The 12,567-nt window shown below is 47.2% G+C and overlaps 1 protein-coding gene across 2 annotated transcripts in view; it reads left to right on the top strand.

The window, feature by feature from the left end:
* Positions 1-12,567, top strand: part of LOC140386494 (gap junction gamma-1 protein-like) — a 121,940-nt gene that overhangs the window by 43,433 nt on the left and 65,940 nt on the right. The window contains exon 2 of one of the 2 annotated variants that reach the window (XM_072468887.1): positions 10,055-10,108. The exons of the other annotated variant lie outside the window; for it this stretch is intronic. The gene's annotated coding sequence lies outside the window, so the exon portion shown is untranslated. The remainder of the gene's footprint in view (positions 1-10,054; positions 10,109-12,567) is intronic. 2 annotated transcript variants of the gene reach the window in all.

Here is a 12,567-nt window from a genome sequence, read left to right as displayed (position 1 = left end):
ACCTGGACCCCTCACCTCCTTCACACTCACGAATCTCATTTTATTGCTCATTAAAATGCCACACCCCTCGATTTCAAATCAAACCCCGAGTGAAAAACCTGCCCAACCCATCCCTTCCTTAACCTAACCTGGGCCTTCACACGGAGGAGTGTCTCCTGCAAAAAGACAACCCCCGCTTTCAAGCTCCTGAGGTGCGCGAACACCCGCGATCTTTTAACCGGCTCATTCAGTCTCCGGATGTTCCACGTTACCAACCTTACCGGAGGCTTGCGCCTCCAATCCCCTCTACCGTCTGTCATCTTCCCCACTTAACTCCTGCCCCTTTAATTCCACTCTCTACCTAGCCCATCCCAGATGGCCCCTTTCTTCGCCCTTGACCATGTCATCTCTCACCCCCTGCCGCATCGCAGAAACCCCCACCCCCCTGCTTTTCCCCTTCCCCTTCTTCCACCCCCACTTCCCGTTTCCTCCCTCCCCCGGCCACCCCTCTTGGCCTCCTCCCCCACTTCCGTTCACCAGCATAACCTGCTAGCGCGGCTGCCCCTACAGTGACCCGGGGCCGGGATTGAACCTGGGACCTCGGCACCGTGAGGCAGCAATGCTAACCACTGCGTCACCGTCCGCCCTTGCTCCCAGATGATGACTAAAGTGACAACTGCCACCCTACGTGACTGTGACGAAGGGAAACTCCTCCTCGTCCTCCTCGAGCTGTCTGCAGCCTGTGACACGTTGACCACACCATCCTCCTCCGACACCCTCTCCCCTGTCCTCCAGCTGGGTGGGGCTGCTCCCCCCTACTTCCATTCTTATCCAATCCCAGCCAGAGAATCACCATGCATGGCATGGAATGCACTGCCTTTGGAAGTAGTTGAGTCGGAAACTTTAGGGACCTTCAAGCAGCTATTGGATAGGTACATGGATTACGGTAAAATGATATAGTGTAGATTTATTTGTTCTCAAGGGCAGCACGGTAGCATTGTGGATAGCACAATTGCTTCACAGCTCCAGGGTCCCAGGTTTGATTCCGGCTTGGGTCACTGTCTGTGCGGAGTCTGCACGTCCTCCCCGTGTCTGCGTGGGTTTCCTCCGGGTGCTCCGGTTTCCTCCCACAGTCCAAAGATCCAAGTGCGGGTTAGGTGAATTGGCCAATGATAAATTGCCCTTAGTGTCCAAATTGCCCTTGGTGTTGGGTGGAGGTGTTGACCTTGGGTAGGGTGCTCTTTCCAAGAGCCGGTGCAGACTCAATGGTCCGAATGGCCTCCTTCTGCACTGTAAATTCAATGATAATCTATGATTAATCTAGGACAAAGGTTCGGCACAACATCGTGGGCCGAAGGGCCTGTTCTGTGCTGTATTTTCTATGTTCTATATTCTTCTTGCTCCCACACCGTTTCCTCTGGTGTCCCCCGAAGGATCTATCCTTGTCCCCCCTCCTGTTTCCCATCTACACACTGCCCCCCGGTGGCATCATCTGGAAACACAATTAAGGAGCGGCGCCGTGGCACAGTGGTTAGCACTGCTGCCTCACGGCGCTGAGGACCTGGGTTCGAATCCCTGCCCTGGGTCACTGTCTGTGTGGAGTTTGCACATTCTCCCCGTGTCTGCGTGGGTTTCGCCCCCACAGCCCACAAGGATGTGCAGGGTAGGTGGATTGGCCGCGCTAAATTGCCCCTTAATTGGGGGAGAAAAAAAAGAATTGGGTACTCTAAATTTAAAAAAACGTTTTCACAATTATACTGAGGACACCCACCTCTACCTCACCCCCACCTCTCTCCACTCCTCCACTGTTGTTACATTATCGAATTGCTTAGCTGACCATTTCCCTCGTTGCTGCTCGCGAGGTTGGGCGGCTGAGACGTTTGGGTGTGGGGGGGGGGGCGGGGGGGGAGAATTGAGTGGTGAGGGGCTTGGAGACGAAGAGGGGGATGTTGGAGGGAGTGGAGTGGAGGGTGTGGGGGAAGGAGTAGGGATGAGATTGGAGGGAGTTGGGGTGGAGGGGAGGGTTGGGGGTGTAGGTGGGGGCTGAGGTGTGGTTGGGGGAGGTGTTGAGGGTTTGGTAGGTTGTTGGAGGGAGGGGTGAGAAAGAGGTTGGTGGCAGTGGGGGCATTGATATTTTTTGTTTCTTAAAAAGGATAGTTTGGCTGACTTTTGGGGCGTCAAGTGATTACTACATAAAGAAACAACATATTAGAAGATTTAGAAATTATATAACCATCATGTTTTTGTCGAGCTCTGACAATGGGCAGCACGGTAGCACAAGTGGATAGCACTGTGGTCACAGAGTGCCAGGGTCCCAGGTTCGATTCCCCGCTGGGTCACTGTCTGTGCGGAGTCTGCACGTTCTCCCTGTGTCTGCGTGGGTTTCCTCCGGGTGCTCCGGTTTCCTCCCACAGTCGAAAGATGTGCAGGTTAGGTGGATTGGCCGTGATAAATTGCCCTTAGTGTTGGGTGGGGTTACTGGGTTATGGGGATAGGGTGGAGGTGTTGACCTTGGGTAGGGTGCTCTTTCCAAAAGCCGGTGCAGACTCGATGGGCCGAATGGCCTCCTTCTGCACTGTAAATTCGATGATAATCTATGATAAATAAATGTTGTTGTTAGGGAGAACTCCCTTGTTTTTCTTCAAAATAGTTCCGCACGATCAGTTGGTCCTGCGAGGGCCAACTGGGGCAAATTAATAATAATAATAATAATCTTTATTATTCTTACAAGTAGGCTTACAATGAGGTTTCTGTGAAAAGCCCCTAGTCGCCACATTCCGGCACCTGTTCGGGTACACAGAGGGAGAATTCAGAATGTCCAAATTACCTTCGGGACTTGTGGGAGGAAACCGGGGCACCCGGAGGAAACCCACGCAGACACGGGGAGAACGCGCAGACTCCACACAGACAGTGACCCAAGCCGGGAATCGAACCCGGGACCCTGGCGCTGTGAAGCCACAGTGCTAACCACTGTGCTACCTTGCCGCCCGCAGCCACTCTGCTTCCTCCATTGCCCCAGTGACGAAATTTCAGACGGTCATTCCCATTGTCTGGAATTCTCTTTGGGGAAACCTGAGATTGTGAAAAGGGCTTTTGAAATGAAAATCCTTCATTGTAGGCACTTTGCTCCCTGGTCAAAATATTGTTTACCGCTGAGCGTTGAGTAATGACTTAATTTTCCAACAGCCTTGAGTTAGACAAGACATTACTCATTCCAGGAAATGTAACTGTTCATTTGCAATGATGCAGATCAATTATTATTATTCTGACAGGAAGTCGGACCTGTGCGTGTGACCGCTCCAGATGAGCGCACCTCTGCTTCGGAGGAGAGTTTGCCACTGTGGTCTGCTGCATCTGGGAAAGAATGGGAATGTTTCAAACTAAGGCATCCATGTTGGGATGGATTTAACTCTGGGATTGATCATTTTCTGAAGTTGTCTGGATTCGGCTGTTCCAGTCTGGCTCGGCTCCTGTCTTTCATCCGCCAAAAGCATTGGTTATTGCAAAGTTCTACTGTCCCTATCCTGCCTTGCTCCCCGTCCCATTCAGGGAAAGCAGTGGCGCAGTGGTAGTGTTCCTGCGCTGGTAATCCAGGTCCTCGAGATAATTTCCTGGGGATCGGGGTTCGAATCCCACCACAGATGGTCACATTTGAATTAAATAAACAAATCTGAAATTAAAAGTCCAATGACGACCATGAAACCAATTATATTTAGTTGTAAAAACCCACCTGGTTCACTAATGTCCTGTAGGGAAGGAAATCTGCTGCCCTTACCCGATCTGGCCGAACCGCGACTCCAGACCCTCAGCAATGTGATTGACTCTTAACTGCCCCTCTGAAGATGGTCACAACGTGGTCACTTTCTTAACCCAAGCTCTTCCGATAAATGCTTTGAACTCTTGCCTCCACCTCCGGAGACCCAGTAAGTTCATCGAGTGAGTAGTTTAGTCAAACGGATTGGGGAGGTCCAGACTGGTGCGCACAGAATTGGCCGATATAAAACGCACAGAATTGGCTGATATAAAATACACAGAATTGGCTGATATAAAACGCACAGAATTGGCTGATATAAAATACATAGAATTGGCTGATATAAAATACATAGAATTGGCTGATATAAAATACACAGAATTGGCTGATATAAAATACATAGAATTGGCTGATATAAAATACACAGAATTGGCTGATATAAAACGCACAGAATTCGCTGATATAAAATACATAGAATTGGCTGATATAAAATACACAGAATTGGCTGATATAAAATACATAGAATTGGCTGATATAAAATACACAGAATTGGCTGATATAAAACGCACAGAATTGGCTGATATAAAATACATAGAATTGGCTGATATAAAATACACAGAATTGGCTGATATAAAATACATAGAATTGGCTGATATAAAATACACAGAATTGGCTGATATAAAATACATAGAATTGGCTGATATAAAATACACAGAATTGGCTGATATAAAACGCACAGAATTGGCTGATATAAAATACATAAAATACACAGAATTGGCTGATATAAAACGCACAGAATTGGCTGCTATAAACGCACAGAATTGGCTGCTATAAACGCACAGAATTGGCTGATATAAAATACTCAGAATTGGCTGATATAAAACGCACAGAATTGGCCGATATAAAACGCACAGAATTGGCTGATATAAAATACACAGAATTGGCTGATATAAAACGCACAGAATTGGCTGATATAAAATACATAGAATTGGCTGATATAAAATACATAGAATTGGCTGATATAAAATACACAGAATTGGCTGATATAAAATACACAGAATTGGCTGATATAAAATACATAGAATTGGCTGATACAAAATACACAGAATTGGCTGATATAAAACGCACAGAATTGGCTGATATAAAATACATAAAATACACAGACTTGGCTGATATAAAACGCACAGAATTGGCTGATATAAACGCACAGAATTGGCTGATATAAAATACACAGAATTGGCTGATATAAAATACACAGAATTGGCTGATATAAAATACACAGAATTGGCTGATATAAAATACACAGAATTGGCTGATATAAACGCACAGAATTGGCTGATATAAAATACACAGAATTGGCTGAGCTAAAACGCACAGAATTGGCTGATATAAAATACATAGAATTGGCTGACATAAAATACACAGAATTGGCTGATATAAAACGCACAGAATTGGCTGATATAAAATACATAAAATACACAGAATTGGCTGATATAAAACGCACAGAATTGGCTGATATAAAATGCACAGAATTGGCTGATATAAAATACACAGAATTGGCTGATATAAAATACATAGAATTGGCTGATATAAAATACATAGAATTGGCTGATATAAAATACACAGAATTGGCTGATATAAAATACACAGAATTGGCTGATATAAAATACACAGAATTGGCTGATATAAAATACACAGAATTGGCTGATATAAAATACACAGAATTGGCTGATATGAAATACACAGAATTGGCTGATATAAAACGCACAGAATTGGCTGATATAAAATACGTAAAATACACAGAATTGGCTGATACAAAACGCACAGAATTGGCTGATATAAAATACATAGAATTGGCTGATATAAAATACACAGAATTGGCTGATATAAAATACACAGAATTGGCTGATATAAAACGCACAGAATTGGCTGATATAAAACGCACAGAATTGGCTGATATAAAACGCACAGAATTGGCTGATATAAAACGCACAGAATTGGCTGATATAAAACGCACAGAATTGGCTGATATAAAACGCACAGAATTGGCTGATATAAAACGCACAGAATTGGCTGATATAAAATACATAGAATTGGCTGATATAAAATACATAGAATTGGCTGATATAAAATACATAGAATTGGCTGATATAAAATACACAGAATTGGCTGATATAAAATACACAGAATTGGCTGATATAAAATACACAGAATTGGCTGATATAAAATACACAGAATTGGCTGATATAAAACGCACAGAATTGGCTGATATAAAACGCACAGAATTGGCTGATATAAAACGCACAGAATTGGCTGATATAAAATACATAGAATTGGCTGATATAAAATACATAGAATTGGCTGATATAAAATACACAGAATTGGCTGATATAAAATACACAGAATTGGCTGATATAAAATACACAGAATTGGCTGATATAAAATACACAGAATTGACTGATATAAAATACACAGAATTGGCTGATATAAAATACACAGAATTGGCTGATATAAAATACACAGAATTGGCTGATATAAAATACACAGAATTGGCTGATATAAAACGCACAGAATTGGCTGATATAAACGCACAGAATTGGCTGATATAAAACGCACAGAATTGGCTGATATAAAACACACAGAATTGGCTGATATAAAATACACAGAATTGGCTGATATAAAACGCACAGAATTGGCTGATATAAAATAACATAGAATTGGCTGATATAAAATACATAGAATTGGCTGATATAAAACGCACAGAATTGGCTGATATAAAACGCACAGAATTGGCTGATATAAAAATGGATCTACAGTTCCAAGAGGGGGGTGATTCAATGAGCCCCAGTATCCAAACTTGCTTTGCAAAAAAAGAGAATTAATCAGAGCTGTTGCCCCTGATGCAGCAGAGAGTTAGCAGGGCTGGGCTGTGACCACAAGTGGCCACATACTCACCTTCAAGATCAGCCCTTTGGCTCAGGGACTGGCCAGTGGCCACTTTCAGGAGCAGGGATATTGGCTGCAAAGATTTGGATGATGAAGGCGGTGGTGAGAGGTGGAGTCTCGTGGAACTTGTCTGTCCCTTCACTTGCAAACCATCGCGGACCCCCCGTGGAGGCAAATCAGGAGTCCAAGGTGGATGGTGGTCTGAGATGGACACTGAACTCCCACAGAGCACCGGTGCCCCTCCCGCTTGCTGTGGAGACCTCTGTTTGTTGCACGGTAATGAGTGGTTGGCACCTTTTGACTTGGTTTTGTGGATGGATTGGAGAAAGTGGGGCTGTTCTCTTGAAAGAAAAGGGCGAGAAGAGGTTTGATAGAGGTGGTCAGAGTCATGAGGGGTCTGGACAGAGTGGATAAGGGGAAAGTATTTACGTTAGCTGATTGATGCCGATCCAGAGGACACTGATTTAAGGTGATTGGCAGAAGAACCAACTTGGAGTGGTTCGAATCCGGATTGCACTGCCTGACGATGTGGTGGAGGCAGATTCCGAAAGGGAATTGGATAGTTAGGTGAGCAGGAAACATTTGCAGGGCAACAAGGAAAAGGTGGGGGTGGTGGGGGGGCTCCGGCAACGTTGCTCTCGCAGAGAGGCAGCATGGGAAAGATGGCCCAAATAGCCTCCGTTTGTGCTGAAACCGTTCTCGGGAGAAAGGCTCTGCTGGGCTAACCGAGTCCTCAGTGGCCGACCTCTCACCAGAGGTGTCAATCGTCGCTCGCTGGGTGGTACCCTTGCCGCCAGACAGAACAAGTCACTTGAGCACAGATTCTAGGCTGACACTCCCAGTGTGGTCCCGGGGGAGTGCCCCCACCCATCTGGTTCACAGGGGTGGGAATTCTGCTGTTTTTCCCGGGCCTGGCCGACATGTAACTACGGCAACGCCCATCTGGCTGGTTTCTCAAGTGGCCCAGTAAGCCACCCAGTTCCAGGGCAGCCCAGCAGTGAGGCCCACGTCCCAAAGAAAGAATTGGAAATAAAAATCTCATTGCTTAATGTGGGCGTCGCTGGTTAGCCCAGCATTTATTGCCCATCCCTAGTTGCCCTTCAGAAGGTGGGTGTGAGCTGCCTTCTTGAACCACTGCAGTCCCTGTGGTGTAGGTACACCCACTGTGCTGTTAGGGAGGGAGTTCCAGGATGTTGACCCAGCGACAGTGAAGGAACGGCCAATATATTTCCCAGTCAGGGCGGTGAGTGACTTGGAGGGGAACCTCCAGGTGGTGGGGTTCCCAGGTATCTGCTGCTCTTGTCCTTCTAGATGGCAGTGGTCATGGATTTGGAAGATACTACCTGTGGTGTTCTTGGTGTTGCTGAATTCAGGGTGGTTGGCGTAGTGTTCGCAAAGACCACAAAATAGCTTGAACTTAAATTTATTAACACTACTAACTTGGATTCGACACAAACTCCTAAAGAATGACGCAGTTGATTAATAACATCTAAACCAGGCATTGTCAAACCCGGGGGCGCGACCCGCAGGTGGGTCGCGGGCGAGTGTCGGGAGGGTTGCGGAGCTGTCCGTCACGGCGCTCCCGATCGCGCAAATCCACGTGCTACAGCCGCAGCAGCCGGCTTTTAATAATGCCGCTGCGAGCGGCCTTCAAAATGGCCAAGAACAGATATAGAAAATTTGCCACTTTGCGTTTGTGGTGAATGCTTGTGGAAGGGGTGCCGCTCAAACGGGGCCGCTTTGTCCTGGATGGTGTTGAGCTTCTTGTGTTGTTGGAGCTGCGCTCACCCAGGCAAGTGGAGAGTATTCCATCACACTCCTGACTTGTGCCTTGTAGATGGAGGACAGGCTTTGCTGTTGGTGGCAGTCTACCATGCGCAAACTGACTGCTGCAGGTGACACACGACAACAGTAAATCCATTAAAAAAAAGGGAATATCCCCTGGGAAATGTCTTTAGATATATGCAGGTGAGGGCTTTTGTGAGGCGACAGGTGAGGGAATTCCCGTTGCTCCCGGCACAAGAAGTTCAAGCGAGGGTGATCTCGGGTGTATGGGTCGGGGAGGGCAAGGTGTCGGAAATACACCAGGAGTTGAAAGAAGAGGGGGAAGCGCTGGTAGAAGAGTTGAAGGGTAAATGGGAGGAGGAGCTGGGGGAGGAGATCGAGGAAGGTCTGTGGGCTGATGCCCGAGGTAGGGTTAATTCCTCCTCCTCGTGTGCCAGGCTCAGCCAGATACAATTTAAGGTGGTCCACAGAGCGCACTTGATGGGGGCGAGGTTGAGTAGGTTCTTTGGGGTGGAGGACAGATGTGGAAGGTGCTCAGGGAGCCCGGCGAACCATGTCCATATGTTTTGGTCATGCCCGGCACTGGAGGGGTTCTGGAGAGGAGTGGCGGGAGCAATATCTCAGGTGGTGAAAGTCCGGGTCAAGCCAAGCTGGGGGCTAGCAATATTTGGAGTAGTGGACGAACCGGGAGTGCAGGAGGTGAAAGAGGCCGGCATTCTGGCCTTTGCGTCCCTAGTAGCCCGGCGAAGGATCTTGCTAATGTGGAAGGAGGCGAAGCCCCCCCAGCCTGGAGGCCTGGATAAACGATATGGCTGGGTTCATAAAGTTGGAGAGGATTAAGTTCGCCTTGAGAGGGTCTGCGCAGGGGTTCTACAGGCGGTGGCAACCGTTCCTAGACTATCTCGCGGAGCGTTAGAGGAAGGTCGGTCAGCAACAGCAGCAACCTTGGGGAGGGGGGTGGAGGGGACGTCCTGGGGGGGGGGACGGGACTGCCTGGGAGGGTGGATGAGCAAGAGAAAACATGAAGGGTTGGGGAAACTGGCACGTACGGGTGAGGGCCAGTGTACAAAGCTGTGTAAATATATCATTTGTAAGGGAGAAAAATTGTGTTAAAAAACTTTAATAAATATATTTTTTAAAAAAGGGAATATTTGTCAGTGTCGTGCTTTGGGATGTCCTGTGATCAGAACAGGGAATGTAGAATACACTTCTTTCTGATTGGGCGGGCGGAAGAGAGGACTAGCACTGCAAACCACTGAGAAACAAGATCAAACCGCAAAGTGCCTTCAAATGCCATTCGAACAGGAGCGTGTGGAGGTTTTGAAATAGAAGCTGTTTTCGAGCATGCACAGACAGGTCTGTGAGATGTTGGGCAAAAGGACGATTATCACAAAGCTGCCACGTCAGATTCACTGCTTTGAAGTGGAATTTTTTTACACTTGATTTAGTTTGGAAAAGGATTGCTCAGAAGGAGGGGCCTCATATTTTATATAGCTGCATGTTGTTTTTAGTTCAGCTCCGTCTTTCGTATCAAGCCAGCAGTGAGCGGTCTTTGCGATGTTTTAAACCAGTTCTTTTCTCTTACACTAAAAGGAGTCGCTTGGTGAAGAGGCCGGAGCAAGAAACTTTATTGATCGAATTTTAAAGGTAAGCTCGGCAATGATCTTAATCCAGGTGTCCTCCCTTGGCCCTGAGACAGAGTTTTATTGGAGAGGGGTCAGCCAGCCTGCGACTAAACATTGGGGGGGGCACAGCCCTCCCTCGGGATGTGTTTGTCACGCGAGTTCAGCTTCCTTTTGTGACTATTTAAAAATAAATTTAGAGCACCCAATTAATTTTTTCCAATTAAGGGGCAATTTAGCGTGGCCAATCCACCTACCCTGCTCATCTTTGGGTCGTGGGGGCGAAACCCACGCAGACACGGGGAGAATGTGCAAACTCCACACGGACAGTGACCCAGAGCCGGGATCGAACCTGGGACCTCAGCGCCACGAGGGAGCAGTGCTAACCCACTGTGCCACCGTGCTGCCCTCCCTTTGTGACTCTTTATCCAATTCCACATCCGTACAATCTTTAAAAATTCCCACTAACAAATCCAACAGGGAATTCTGGATCAACGTCTTTACCCAGAGAGCGGGGAGAATGTGGAACTGGCTCACTGTCAACAGCAGTTGAGGTGAATAGTGTCGATGTATTGAAGGGGGAAGTTGGACTTACACATGAGCGGGAAAGGAATAGAAAGACAGGCTGAGAAGGGGGGTGGGGGTGAGATGACGGAAATAATAGAAGGAGCCCCGCATGGAGCACAAACACAGGGGCTAGAACCATTGGGCCGAATGGCCTGTGTCATAATATACACCAGTATAACATGGTGCAGACACACACTGATGGACACACACTGGGACCAATCAACATACACAACACCGCAGCCAATCACCAGTGAGAGCACACGCACTATAAAGACAGGGGACATCAGAGTTCCCGCTCATTTGAGTAGCAGCTAGCTAGGAGCACAGAGCTCACAGCCTGCAACACAGACATTCACCATGTGCTGAGTGCATCAACTGGTTAGGACTAGACGAAGGTCTATAGTTAAAGCTGGTATCGTATTTACCCACAGTTCAAGTATGTTTAAATAGTTAACCTTTTAATAAAATAGTGTTGCACTACTTCAAGTGTTGGTGACCTGTATGCGATCCAGAATACCCAACACATCAGCCTGTTTCAGTGCTGTAGATTTCTCTGCAAATTGAAATTGCGAAAGACTCCAAAAATGTTTTCTGCCTTGCTCTTTTTCTCTCTTTCTCTCATGATCTATCTCTCTCTTCGTCTTTTTCTCTCTACAGTTCTCTCTCTCTCACTGTCGGGATCTATCTCTCTCTCTCTCTCTCTCTATTTTTTCCGCGCTTTCTATTTCTCTCTCTCTCTCCTATTGACATCCACAGTAGACCTGCTGCTGAAAGATAATGTTGGAAGTGATGGGAGGCGAAACTTTTTCACTTCGAATGAGAAATGTTTTCTGTAATCTCTAAATGAAGGAATCGAGATCATGCGATTGGGTTAATTATAGGGGAATTAGTCAATTAACTGAACTTTGGCAAATGATGTCCTTCAGTTCTGATTCATTTCAGTACTTCAGCTTTTTAAAGGTTGAGGTTGTTGACCAAACACAATGATACATCTTGTATTCGCGAAATGGAATATTACGGTACAGGTTTCCGGGGTTTTTAAGGAGCTCAGCTCTTGGTGTTCCATTTTTCAAAGCCCCCTGTTGTTACATTTAATTAATTTGCCACTTTAAAACCCCGGCACCTTCCCGCCAATTGGTTAGCAAACCTAACAAAGCTGATCGGATATTTTCAACAAAAGGCTGCTCGAGGCTGTGAGGGAATGAATATGGCTAGTACTCCTAGTACTAGTACTACTGTCTCACAGCGCCAGGGACCCGGGTTAGTACTACAGTCTCACAGCACCAGGGACCCGGGTTAGTACTACTGTCTCACAGCGCCAGGGACCCGGGTTAGTACTACTGTCTCACAGCGCCAGGGACCCGGGATAGTACTACAGTCTCACAGCGCCAGGGACCCTGGTTAGTACTACAGTCTCACAGCACCAGGGACCCGGGTTAGTACTACAGTCTCACAGCACAAGGGACCCGGGTTAGTACTACAGTCTCACAGCACCAGCGACCCGGGATAGTACTACAGTCTCACGGGACCCGGGTTAGTACTACAGTCTCACAGCACCAGCGACCCGGGATAGTACTACAGTCTCACAGCACCAGGGACGCGGGTTAGTACTACAGTCTCACAGCACCAGGGACCCGGGTTAGTACTACTGTCTCACAGCACCAGGGACCCGGGTTAGTACTACAGTCTCACAGCACCAGCAACCCGGGATAGTACTACAGTCTCACAGCGCCAGGGACCTGGGTTAGTACTACTGTCTCACAGCGCCACGGACCCGGGATAGTACTACAGTCTCACAGCGCCAGGGACCCGGGTTAGTACTACAGTCTCACAGCACCAGCGACCCAGGATAGTACTACAGTCTCACAGCACCAGGGACGCGGGTTAGTACTACAGTCTCACAGCGCCAGGGACCCG

The sequence above is a fragment of the Scyliorhinus torazame genome, chromosome 2 (assembly GCF_047496885.1).
Source record: "Scyliorhinus torazame isolate Kashiwa2021f chromosome 2, sScyTor2.1, whole genome shotgun sequence".
Classification (NCBI taxonomy): Eukaryota; Metazoa; Chordata; class Chondrichthyes; order Carcharhiniformes; family Scyliorhinidae; genus Scyliorhinus; species Scyliorhinus torazame.
This window is presented reverse-complemented; position numbering and strand designations above follow the sequence as displayed.